Raw genomic sequence first — 13,146 nt, 5'->3', positions numbered from 1 at the left:
GTATTGAGCACAGCGCTTGGCCCATGGTATTGACCAGCAGTACCGGGTATTAGAGTTAATAGTCCCTTCTGCCCCACCTCCCCAGGGCACAGTGCCCATGGAAATACCAGGTCCCTGCTGTCTTTACCTCTGTGCTGCTCAGCCTGGGTTGGAATCTTGGAGGCTATAGCCTCCCTGCTCTGGCAGCCCTTCTTTCCCTCCCCATCCCCCAGGTTTTTAATGAGTTTAGTATTTTCATCAAATCATTCTTCCTACAACACAGGGCTGGGGAGGCTAAAAATAGCTCCCCGAGTCACATGACAGCTCCAAATGCGGAGGCTCCCAGCAAAGGTACAAGTGCAACTCCCTGTTTCCTAGGAAATGAGAGTCATTGTGATGCCTGACGCCAGGCCGCCGCCGACGCAGCCGGGCCTCGCAGGGGCACATTGTTTCCTGTGACATCCTTGAGTGTGACAGGCAGAGGGCGGGGGGCGGGGAGGGCAATAGCACCCCAGAACTGGGCAGATCCCAGGTCTGGTGTTGCGGGCTCAGAGTCAGAAGCTGCCCCTTCTCTTCAAGAGCGACGGTCTTGGAGGCAAGGACTTCCTCATACCTGGACACCGTGTCCCCATCCCTTTCACAGCGAGCAGGCAAGGCATGTCTTTGCCAGCAAGAGAGATGGGTTTTTCTCTCAGGTACCCACACTCCCTGCCCACTTGGTTCCCTCACCAACTCCTTGGAACTAAAGCTATTTTATTATTTGGGAGTAAAGGTAAATCTGTTGACGAATACCCCCCAAGGAAACCTTTCTGGATTCCTCCCAAGTTCCTCCCCCGAATATAGAATAACTTCCAGCACCCTGGACCAGTCTCAAGAGTCCCATACTTGAGGGCATTACAGTAACGTGGAGGGCTTCTTAACACATTGGTTGCTGGGCACCGGCCCTGGAGTTTCTCCTCCAGCAGGTCTGGGGTTGGGCTCAAGAATCTGCATTTCTAGCAAGTCCTTATGTGACGCCGACGCTGTGCTCCAGGAGCAACCTTTGAGACCTGCCGTCCTAGATTCTGTGGCCCTTGTCCCTTTCTTCTTTTTCCCCAGCCCCTTTTTTTCTCTTCTTTTCCCTGTCTTATCACTGCTTGTGGCAACCCTAAACTACTTTTAGTCTCTCCATACCCTGGTCCTGCACTCACAATTTTGTGGCTTCTGAGCCTTTGCTTTGGGTCTTTCTGGCTGGAGTGCCCTCCCCACTACTTCTCCCTTGACTAACTGCTACCCTTGCTTTAAGTAGAAATAGTAAGAGCTAGCACTTATTCACAATTCTGTATGGTAAGCATTGTTGTTATCCCCACTTCACAGATGAGGAAACTGACATTCAGATAGAAAGTCACACCCCTAAGTTACAGAACTAGAAAATAGAGAGGGGATTTCAGGTGGTTTAATTTCACACCTACAGGTGACTTACAGTTCACCTGTTGACTCCCATAGGAAGCCTTCTCTAAAGCTTCCAGACTGGATTTCATACACCTTCTTGGAGGTCTCCTGTACTCCCTGAGTGCCTTTATCAATGCACTAACAGCCTTGCACAACAGTTTTCTATTGATAAGTCTGTCTTCTTGCTTAGGCTGTTCGTTGCTAAAAGGCATGGACTTTGTCCTAATAATCACACTATCCCAAGTGCCTGGAACAGAGTCTGGCACTAGTAAATGCTCACTAAATGCCAGCTTGCTGGCTGATTGACTAAATAATGACTGCACAAATGTTCACTGAATGAATAAGTAAATGTTTGCTGCCTAATTACTATTAAGTGAATACATAAATAGTAGGTGCTCAGTGCTGAATAAATGAATGAGATATTAAATTCTCTATACATGCTGGTTGGCTGAGTGAATGAATTAATAGTAGCTCTTAATAAATATTTTCTGGATAAATTAATGAATACATGAATAGTTAGTAGGTACTCATTAAGTGTCTGTTGCCTCACTGGGTAAATGGATGGGTTGGCTGGTAGATGATTGATGGGTTGAATTGGTAGGTGGATGGCAGAAAAGTTGGATCAATGGATGGGTAGATTGGTATATAGATGGATAAAGAGGTGAATAGATGGAGGTAATGGGTAGATGCGTTGGTGAGTGGATGGATGGATGCATGGATGGGTGGATGGATAGGTTGGTATATAGATGGATGGATAGCTAAGTAGAGAGAGACAATGGGTGTGTTGGTGTATAGATGGATGACTAGATGAATAGGTGGAGGTGATGGGCAGGTGGGTTGGTGAATGGATGGAAGGATGGAAGGGTAAGTTGGTATATAGATGGATGGATAGGTGAGTAGGTGGAGGCAATGGGTGGATTGGTGTATAGATGGATGAATAGGTGAATAGATAGGTGAGGGATGGGTGGGTTGTTGAGTAGATGGATGGATGGGTAGATGGATAAATGGATGGATGGATGGGTATGTAGCATATAGATGGGAGGATAGTGAATGCATAGAGGCAATGGGTGGGTAAACTGGTATATAGATGGATGAATAGGTGAATAGATGAAGGAGGTGAATGGATGGATGGATGGATGGATGGATGGATGGATGGATGGATGGGTTGGCATATAGCTGGATGGATAGGCGAATAGATGGAGGCAATGAGTGGGTGGGTTGGTGAGTGGTTGGATGAATGGATGGATGGGTAGGTTGACATATAGATTGGAGGATAACGAATAGATAGAGGCAATGGGTGAGTAGGTTGGTGGACAGATACATTGGTGACTGAGTAGGCTGGTATATAGATGGATAGATGGTTGAATAGATGGAGGATGAGTGGGTAGATTGGTGGATGGATGGATAGATAAGTGGGTTGGGAGGCAGGCCCATGACTTCGACATTGTTAGCACAGGGCAATCTGTGTGATGCCACTTCTGCCAGATAAATGACAAAGAATAAGTTATCGACAGAACCCCAGGGCATGCTGGGTCTGCACTCAGCAGGACAGCCGGAGGGTTCTCTGGGCCACCAGCTATGACTTTGGAAACCAGACGGATGATGCATCTTGAGCATCAGGAGGCGGCTGTGGAACTGTTTTAAATGTCAGGATATCACCCAGCTGTGAGACTGGGGCTTGACGTTTGTCATGTTCCTGAGCATTTGTTTTAATGACTAATTATTTCCCTTTTCTGACATGGCTCCTTGGAAGGGGAGCAGGGGAGCTTGGCTGGAAACTAGAGACCTGTGCTTGCTCTCAGCAATTGAATTCACTAACAAGCTAGAAGTGAGTTAACCCCAACCTGCCAGGTGCAGAGCAAAGCCTGGAGGCCCAACTCCCAGGCCCAGCCAGGTGCTGCTCAGCTGGGAGTCCCTTCCAGGGTTGGCTGGCACCTGCAAAGAATCCAGAAAGCTTAAGCCAAAACCCAGGAGAATATCAGAAGAGTTGAGGAAAGGTAGATTGTTGACTTGAAAGTTACTTGATTTTTCCCTAACACAAAAACAAGATAAATGTTCAGGTGATGGATATCCCAATCATCCTGATTTGATCATTACAAACTGTATGCTTGTATCAAAATATCATGTGTGATCCCCAAATATATACAACCATGATATATCAATTAAAAAGAAAGTTACTTGATTTTGATCTATGTGAAATGATTAACCGTGTGTGTGTGTGTGTGTGTGTATTGCAAGTACTTACTATGTATAGAACATTATATAAATGCTTCACCTGAATTATCTCATGTCATCCTTGCAACAGCCCTTTGAGGTAGACTGTATTATCATTTTTCTCATTTTTCAGATGTGGAAACTGAGGGACAGAAGTTGTTATAGTGGTTTTAAAACATGCCTGCAAATTCTTTGATATGCTCTTCAAGAAGTAAAGCCTAATTCCCTTCCCCTTGAGTATGGAGTGGGATTTGTGACTTGATTGCAAGGGATTAGAATGAGGTATAGATGGCACGTGTGACCTCTGAGACTAGATTAAAATGGTGATATAGCTTCTACCTAGCTCTGTCTCTCCTGAGGCAAGTGCCTTTGGAGACCTGAGCCACCGTGAAAGAAGCCAGGCTGCCTTGAAGCCATCATGCTGGAGGGACCATGTAGGGAGACCACACGCACAGAGAGAAAGAGCCCCAAGGAGCCCCAGCCACTCTAGTCCCAGCAGTTTGAGTCTTTCCAGCTCAGGCAGCAGACATGTAGGTCAGGAAGACTTGGAGATGACTCTCGCCTCAGCCCCTGCCTGACTACAACTGTATGAATGACTCTGAGGGACAACCACCCAGCTGAGCCCAGCCAGCCCCCGGAACCAGGAGTGATCATAATAGAATGATTCTTGCTAAGTTTGCTGGTTGATTATACATCCATAACTGATACGATGGTGAAATCAGCTGCCCTGTATCAAGGAGCTGGAGGATGGAAACAAGATTGGAGCCAGACAGGCTGGTTCAGGAGCCATGAGCTCAACCCATAGAGCATCCAGCCCTGCCTTCACGGTTTTGCAAATTTAATCTATCCATTGCATGGACTGGCATGGTACTAGACTCACCCTCATAGGCTTGGAGGAGAATTAATTTAAAAATTCAAGTAAAGCATTTGTGTTCAGTGTTTGGGACATGGCAAGTTCACCATTTTAGTTAATGGCAACTTCATCCTTGGAGATGCTTAGCCATAAATCTTGGCATTATGCTCAAATTCCTCCCTTTCCCTCATATCTCACATCTAAGGTGTCTGCAGACCTGTCTGGTGCTACTTTCTTTTGGGTTCAAAAAGCTATGCCTTCTCCCTCCCTCCCCCGTCCCTTCACTGCTACATACTGGTGGGAGCCTGCATTACTGCAGCAGTTTCCTGACTGCTCTCCCTACCTCAGTCCTGGTCCTTTTAGTCTCTTTTCAACACAACACCCAGAGAGATCCCCTTACAATGTAAGTCAGATCATCTCTCGCCTCTGCCCAAAACCTTCTTGTGACAGCCCATTTCTCTGAGCCCAAAAACCAAAATTCTTGCTTCAAGTGATTTCCAATGCCCTACACTCTCTGCAACTCCCTCTCCAGTGCTTACCTCCCTGACTCATCTTGACTCACCCACCCTGGCCTGGTTTACTCCACTCCAGCCACACGGAGCTCCTCACTGTTCCTTGAACATCCTGGGTGCATATTCACACTACCTTGAGGTTTCCAGCTGCTGTTCCCTTGGCTCACATTGTTTTTCCTGTTGCTGACCGCATGGCTCACTTTCAGCTCTTTCAGATCATGGCTCAAATGTCATCTTCTTATTGAGGCTACTCCTCACTACCTATTTAAAATGATGCTCCCCCCTCTGTCTTTCCCTCTTTTTGATTTTTTCTGCATAGCACCTGTTGCTGTAAAACATATCAATATCTTTTTTCTCATTCTCTCTCCACTAGAATGGAAGCCTCACCAGGACAGAGATTTTTCTCAGTTTTGCTCGCTAACCCTAGAATAGTACCTGGCACATAATAGGTGCTCACTAAAGAGTTGCTTAGTGAATGAAGGGATGTTGGCTGTTGTTATTAGGGAGGCCAGTTAGGAAGTTGTTGGGTTACTCCAGGTGAGGACAGACTGTGCTGTGGAGATGGAGTGGGGAGCGCCGTGGTATCTGGTGGGGAGAGGGAGGCATGAGGATGTTCTGGGTGTTTGGGCCTGTGTGGGAGTGTGGAGACAGGGTGAGAGGAGCCAGCTGCAAGGGAAGAGGGAGATAGTAGGCTGGTGTGGGAGAAGCTTGAGGTGTTTCTGGATGTCCATGTGAGGATTAGGTCCCTGATGGAAATGCAGGCGGGAGGTGAAAAGTCCAGCATGGAAGAACCCTGGAAACCCCAGAGACTGGTAAGGTGAAGCTGCTGGAACAGACAGAGAGAACAGAGTTCCTCACTCCAGTGCCCACGTGATCAAGTGGGTTGCGTCAGGGAGCAGTAGGGCCAATGGCAAAATAAAGTGCGAGTGTCACTGCCAAAAGACACAGGGGCATCTCCCAGTTTCTGTCAGTGTCAGTGTGTTGTCATGTGGGAGACAGGCCCAGGCTTGCAAGAGCTTCTGGTTCATTGAGGGAAGCCAGAAATCTGAATTTTCATGTGAATTTTTTTGTTTTTTTTTAAGGCCATGCATTTGCAAAAGCACTGTATGGGTCAAATAAGCCACACCTGTGAGCAGAATGCAGCCCATGATCAATCAGCTGGCAAACTCTGGGGTGAGAGGAGCAAGGAAGAAGCTAGGGCAGAGCCCTGGGGCCACGGTGCTGCAGGGTTTGCTCTCTGAAGGAAATCACAGGAGGTCAGAGGTTTTAGGAGGGAGTGGGTTGGAGTGCTGGGTATCACAGAAGGCCACGAGTTTGAGAACGGAAATTTGGCCTACAGAGGACCACAGAACAAGTTCGTGCAATGGTAGGGGCAGAAGCCATATTTTCAGAGCCATCAGAAAGTTTCCACCTGCTATGGCTGAATGTTTGTGTTCCTCCCAAATTCAAGTGGTGAATTCCTAATCCCCAAGGTGACGGTTTTAGGAGGTGGGGTCTTTGGGGGGTGATTAGGTTATGGGGGTGGAGCCCCCCATGACTGGGATTACTGCCCTTATAAAAGAGACTCCAGAGAGCTCCCTTGTCCCTTCCACTATGTGAGGACACAGCAAAAAAATGTCGTCTATGAACCGGGAAGAAAGTCCTCATCAGATACTGGACCTGTCAGTGCCTCGATCTTGGACTTCCAGCCTCTGGAACTGTGAGAAACAAATTTCTGTTGTTTTCAAGTCTGTGATATTTTGTTATAGCAGCCCAAACATACTAAGATACCACCTTATTTACAAGGGACAGTAAGGAACAATGAAGGAAAGTGTCCTTGCTTCAGAGCAGAGCTGCCCTAGAAGGGAGTGGCCCAGGACTGCTCAGCCAGTGTGAAGCCCATTCCCCACCAATCCCATTTGAAGGGAGACGGAGCTGCTGACACTTTCCAGTGGCCTCCTGCAATGTTGTGAATCACAGATTTTGTTAAATGAAAGGTTAATGATGTTCAAAACAGAAGAATAAGGTTCATCACTCCCACCCCCAACTCCTGTTCCAGGTGCAAGGCCTGGGGTGGGCTCCTTGGTCCGTCCACCTGAGAGCGTCTGTGAGAGGAGGAAGCAGCACTGCCCAGCGGTGCTTTCCTCATGCACAGCCACCTTCTCCATCTGTGCTGCCCAATACAGTAACCACGTGGCTGCTGAGCACGTGAAATGTGGTTACTGTGACCGAGGAGCTGGATCTGTTATTTTACTGAATTTTAACTAAAATAGCCTCATGGGACTGGCAGCTGCCATATTGGATCAAGCAGCTCTAGAGGTTTGGAAGAAACATCATGACAACATAGGCAATGACTCTGCCCTTCCCCATCTCCTTTCTCATCTCTCCCCAGGAGGAGGGAAGGCCAACAGGGAGCCTGGTGTCCTGGGTTGTGTCACTCTGTATTGACAACACCCTGTGAATGTGGCTCCCTTTTCTCTCTCTCATCTCCCAGGGGCTGGATAGCAAGGCTGAGGTGGTGCCTGTACTCACGCAGCATGGCTTCCTTAATCACTCCCTGTGAATGGGTATTTGTTTTTCCCCCTAAATTTCAATATCACAAACTGTGTTGCAATGAGCATTTTTGTACATACGTCTTTGTACACATCTGTGAGCATAAGCAGACACACACTCAATAGGGAGGTGTGTAGACTGTGGTTCAGCAAGTGTTCACTCCTCCCCTACTCCAGCCTCTATGGGAGGGGTGTACCTCCTATCCAGTTGACATCCACCTTGGCCCTGTGACTTGCTTTGCCCAACAGAATGAGGGCAGGAGTGAGGGGCACCAGTTCTGAGTTTAGGCCTGAAGAGGACTTGAAAGTTCCCACTTGTCCCTCTTCGGCTTCTACTTTCATCACGAGAGTAACACTCCTGAGGGAGCCATTGGTCCAAGAAGCCGGCGAGACACAGTCCGGAGCCCAGCCCAGCCATGTCCAGCCTAGATCAGCTGAACCCCAGCCGAACAGCAAGCAAGTAAGTGAGAAAATAAATGCTTGTTGTTCTCTCCAGCGGAGAGTTCAAGGTTGTTACACAGTAAAAGTTGCCTGACACAAGTGAAAACTGGTAGAGCTCTTAGCGTCTATCAGAATGTTTCACGACATGCCCTTTGACCTAGAGTTCTACTTCCGGGAGGCCAGCTTTCGGAAACATTCCATGGAAGACATGTGGACGGTGATCTTTAGATGGACTCCAGCTTGAGTCCCTCCAGTCCAATTGACGAGTGGACCGTCCAGGCACTGAGCTTCCTGGTCACTTAGCAGCTCATACAGAGTGTCAATGGGGAGGCTAGGAAGGCCTTTATTGCTGCCCCCTTCCCCAACCCTTATCCCTTGTGCAGTGTGATAGCTCCAGAGGTCAAACAGCTCCCATAGCTACACACGTGTGGGCACCACCTGGCTTTTCTGCAGCCACACAATGCTGACTTGAGAGAGAGCCTTCCAGTCTTATCATCTTAGGAGCCTTCCCCAGCAGGACCAGTGGCTCCCACACAAGCAGTTCCCATCCCTAGAGGGCTGCGGAGGTATGAGGCTGGCCAGGGAGACTCATAAGACAGAATGCCAGCAGAAGGAATACTTTCTCACTGGGTTGAAGTTGACTATTTTCCACTCACCCCTAAGATAGCCAATCCCTTTTACTACACAACCACATTTCCAGACCTCCTTTTCCCCTCAAGGTCCTCCAGTGGCCTCTAGAATTGGGTCATGTGGGAGCCTTGTTGGGTGAGAATATGCTCAGGGTGGTGACAAGGGGCTTGTTGCCCAGGTCTCCCTCCTCGTTCCTCAGCTGCTCACGAAAGGCTGAGGGGTATAAAATTGACTCCCACACAAGGCCCGGCAGACACCTCTGCAGATAAATTCCTGTTTTGTTGGGGGGAAGCCCAGACGGAATCTTGGAGCTGGGAAACAGATCTACAGGCTGGCTGTCCGCACTCGCCTCTCGGTTCATCTGTCACTGCTCGCTCACTGCTGGTAATTCTGTCAAGTTGGAGCACTTGCCTGGTTTGGCAGCAAGTTGAGTGGAGAAGGATTCTCCCCCATTCCCTGGTAGAAACTTACTGCGTCCATGGATATTGGGGGTGATGCTTGAGTTGGGACCAGGGGTGGCTTCATGGTGTGGGCCTGGGGTTATTGAGGTCTTCATATCCAGCCAACATTATGAGCATCTGTGCATCAGCCTGCAGTGGCTGCCCACCCACCGGGACCACCAGATGAGCCGAGAAAGCTGTACTCATCAGTCATCCCTGGATGTCCACTAGCCCATCCCAAAGGACCTGCTTCATCCCAGCCTCTGCTAAGAAATCCTCCCACATAATAACAAAGGGGAGGCCTATTCCTTTTTAACTGCTTCATAGTATTCCATTATGCACACGTGGTGTGGCTGCCATGTTGTGGGAGGGGTGGACATTGATTGAACTAACGTGGGGACATGACTGATTATTCACAGGCTGGTCAGTGATTTACTAGGTGCCAGGCACAAAGCCCTGTCTAATTGGTACAAGAGCATCTCGTTTCATCCTCCAAACAACTTGTAGGGTAAGTACTATTATCCCTATTTTACAGGTAGGAAAATTGAAGCACAGATAAGTTAAGACATTTGCCCAAGATGACACAGCTAGTAAGTAGCAGGGCAAGAATGCAGCCCAGGCCTGACTAACCCCCAATGCTACCCTTGTAGCCACCGCCTCTCTCAAGGAGAAGCAGAGGAGATGGCTGCTGAGTCATATCCAGGACCCAGTACTCAGGAAATTTGCTGAAGTCTTACTGTTGAAAGAGAAGATAAGAGGACATGACTGCACCTCACTCTTTGTGCCTGTTAGAGCCCCAGGTATGACGATACCTCCCTGTCCATACTCAATAGCTGTGAGGAGCCAGGGTGGGTGTCTGGCTGCTGCCAGTGACAAATAGCTGAAACTCAGCAGCTGGATCCAAAGCCTTTGGCTTTTGGTTTTTTGCTTTTGCCTGAAATAATCAGATAATTACAGCTGAAGCAAGTCACTCAGCTTGACTTGCAGAAGCCAATTGCCTCCTTCCTGGACTTGTTCTCCCTGAGGGAAGCCTTGGTTCTGCTGTCCCTGACTCTGGTGCGATCATCATCAAAGCCAATACCCTAAATCCCAGCCTCAGCTCTTGTTCTGCTGCAATCAGAGAGCCTGGGCCTGCGGTCTTCAGGGAGGTGCTCAAATTGACCCTTTCTGGTAGCAGGGTATGGGATCGGGGTGCAAATATTGCCAACTGAGTTCTCCCCAGCTCCGACCATCCTGTAAGCAACCCGGAGCGCTGGAGGGCCAGGCTGGGCTGGGCCTGGTGCCTGACCGCTCCCGGCACATGTGCCACTTGAGACTCCAGCATGCTCGCTCTTCTGCCTGCAGCAATCCCAGGCTGGGCCAACGCTAATATTTACATTCAAAGGCAAGGCTGCAGCTCAGGGCTACTTCCGTCCCTGTGGCTTTCCTGGGCCCAGGGGATAGATTTGCAGAGCAGGGTGTTGGGAGACAGCTTGTGTGGGCTGAGCGACATAGCACGCAGGGAATTAGGCCCAAGGACTCAAATAGCAAAAATAACTGCAGTGATGATAATAGCAACTATTTATATAAAGTACTTATGATATGCCAAATGCTGGGACAAGTGTTTCCCATGCTTTTTTTTTTTTTTTTTCTTTCTTTTTTTTTTTTTTGAGACAGGGTTTCACTTGATCACCCAGACTGGAGTGCAGTGGCCTGATCATGATTCACTATAGCTTCGACCTCCCAGGCTCAGGTATCCTCCCATCTCAGTCTCCCAAGTAGCTGGGACTATAGGCACATGCTACCACACCTGGCTAATTTGTGTATTTTTAGTAGAAACCGGGTTTCACCCTGTTGCTCAGGCCGGTCTCAAACTCCTGAGCTCAAGCGATCTGCCCTGCTCAGCCTCCCAAAGTGCTGGAATTACAGGCATGAGCCACTGCCCAGCCATCCCATGCATTTTAACTTTAGTTCTCACCCCAGTGCTCCAAGGCAGGCATATCATAGTTTTACAGGGTAGAAAACAGAGGTAGAGAAAAGTAAGTTGGCTAAAAATCATACAGCCAGGAAGGAAGGGATCTGGGTGCACAGCTGAGCAAATGTATCTTGAGACTCCTAAAATCAAATGCCTACAGGGGCTGGGTGGTTTAATTCGATGAGTAAAATCTGGTAAGTTGAAGGCACTAGGGAGGGGTGGGGATTGGGGCCCACTGGGATGGAACACACCATCTATTACCCACCTCCAGCTAGTTGTTGCTGCAGGGAAATGTGTGCCCTGTGGGGCCAGCTTGTCTGATTTTCGAAAGAAAATCTTAGCATGTTTGTTTCTACAATCGGGGGGAAAACACATATTTATACATCTACAGGTTTTTCTTTGAAGTCTTCTAATTTTTCAATGTTGGCAACACATTCCTTTTCTTAAAAAAACACAGCAGGAGCCAAGTCAAACATGTGTTCGGGTGACAGCACTGCTCTAACTGCTAAGCCCAGCTTGCTTACACTGTGCTTTACCTCCACCACGCAGGAGGCAGGACTGCGACTTCAGCTTGGAGAACCACAATCTGGATTGTCACCCCTGAACCCCTTTCGAGGTGGATGTTTGGGTGCACCCTTAGATTCAGACCACTAGGTCTTTGCTGGGCCCCGCACTTCAGAAGGCTTCACTCTGGTCCTCCTACAGCTGTGCCTCCTTTCCACCAGGCAGAAGATCTGCTGGGCCTAGAGACCCACGAAGTTCCTGCCCCAAAGGCCTCGAGCCCACTTTCGGGACCTGTGCATCAGTTATCTGTTGCCGTGTCATAAGCCACCTAAACTTAGGGGTAGGAAGCACCAATCATTTCAATATTATTCTCAACCCTCTCCGGGTTCTGGGGGCTGGCTGGGTCCGTGGAGAGGCTCTTCCTTGCACCTCTCCTGAGGTCCTGTCAGAGGGTGGCTGGGCTGGAATCACTCATATCTGCAGTTGATCTGGCTGGGGCTGACACCTTGGCTGAGCTGTGGCCAGAGGATCTGCACACGGCCCCTCCATGCGGCTGGTGCTTACTCACAGCCTGGCAACAAGGTTCAAAGAGGCAGGACCAGGAGGAAGCTGAGCCACCTTTTATGACCTAGACTTGGAAATCACACAGTGTCACTTCACCATGCTTTACGGCCTGAGGCAGTCACAAAAATTCATCTGGATTCAAGAGGCGGAGGTAGAGACTCTACTCCTCTTGAGGTGGATGGGTAAGGTCACATTATAAGAAGAATCTATGAGATGGGAGATACTTCTAGGGCTGTCTTTGGCAAATAGACTCCATCTGCAACAGCCTACATGCTGCTCTCCCTCTGAGGTCTTCCTGAGGATGCACCCTGCGGGAGGCAAGGCCAAGGAGCTGCTGCCGGGGCTGGGGTGGATGGAGCCAGCTGCAGGCTGGTCAGGCACCTGCTGGGCGTGCACACGCCACACACAAGGCCCTCTGACCCTGCCAGTGTTAGGGGCAGGCTGCCTGGAGAGCAGCACAGGACCCTTGGACTTGCTTTGAGGAGTCCCTACTGAGAGCAGCATGTGGACAAGATAGAGGACCGCTCCTGGGGGATCTGAGCGATGGCCTCCACTGAGAAGAAAGGGGTGTGGGGAGGAGAAGAGAGATGGAGATAAATGAGCCTGCCGTGTGTCCACCAACGTCCTGACAAACAAGTCTCGATTGAGGTGGAAGGGAGGCTCAGGGCTTGCAGGATGCTCTGTGGGATTGTTCGTGGAACTCCAGCTTGCAATGACACACAAGCCAGTTATCATGCAGTGAAAGTCACTGGGCGGATTTGGGCCAAGCTGCAGGCCTCCGTAGCAGGCAGGCGTTAAAGCACCGGTTGTGCATATCTAAGTCACCTGGGGGGACTTGAAGACCTCCTGGTGCCTGGGCCCGCGGGTCTTCAGGATTGTGATGCGATTGGCCGCTTTGTGGCCCATGTGTGGGGATTTTTAAAAGCTCCTAAATGATTCTAATGTGCAGCCAAGTTTGGGGTCCACTGAGCCAGAGGAGCAATAGCAATAACTTGGGCCTTAATGAGGGAACAGCTGGAATAAGTCCAGATGGCAAGGGAAGGCGTTGCAGGTGGGAACAGCTGCAGCAAGAAGGGGCCGTGGGAATACACAT

This window comes from Macaca mulatta, chromosome 2 (assembly GCF_049350105.2).
Source record: "Macaca mulatta isolate MMU2019108-1 chromosome 2, T2T-MMU8v2.0, whole genome shotgun sequence".
Lineage (NCBI taxonomy): Eukaryota > Metazoa > Chordata > Mammalia > Primates > Cercopithecidae > Macaca > Macaca mulatta.
This window is presented reverse-complemented; position numbering follows the sequence as displayed.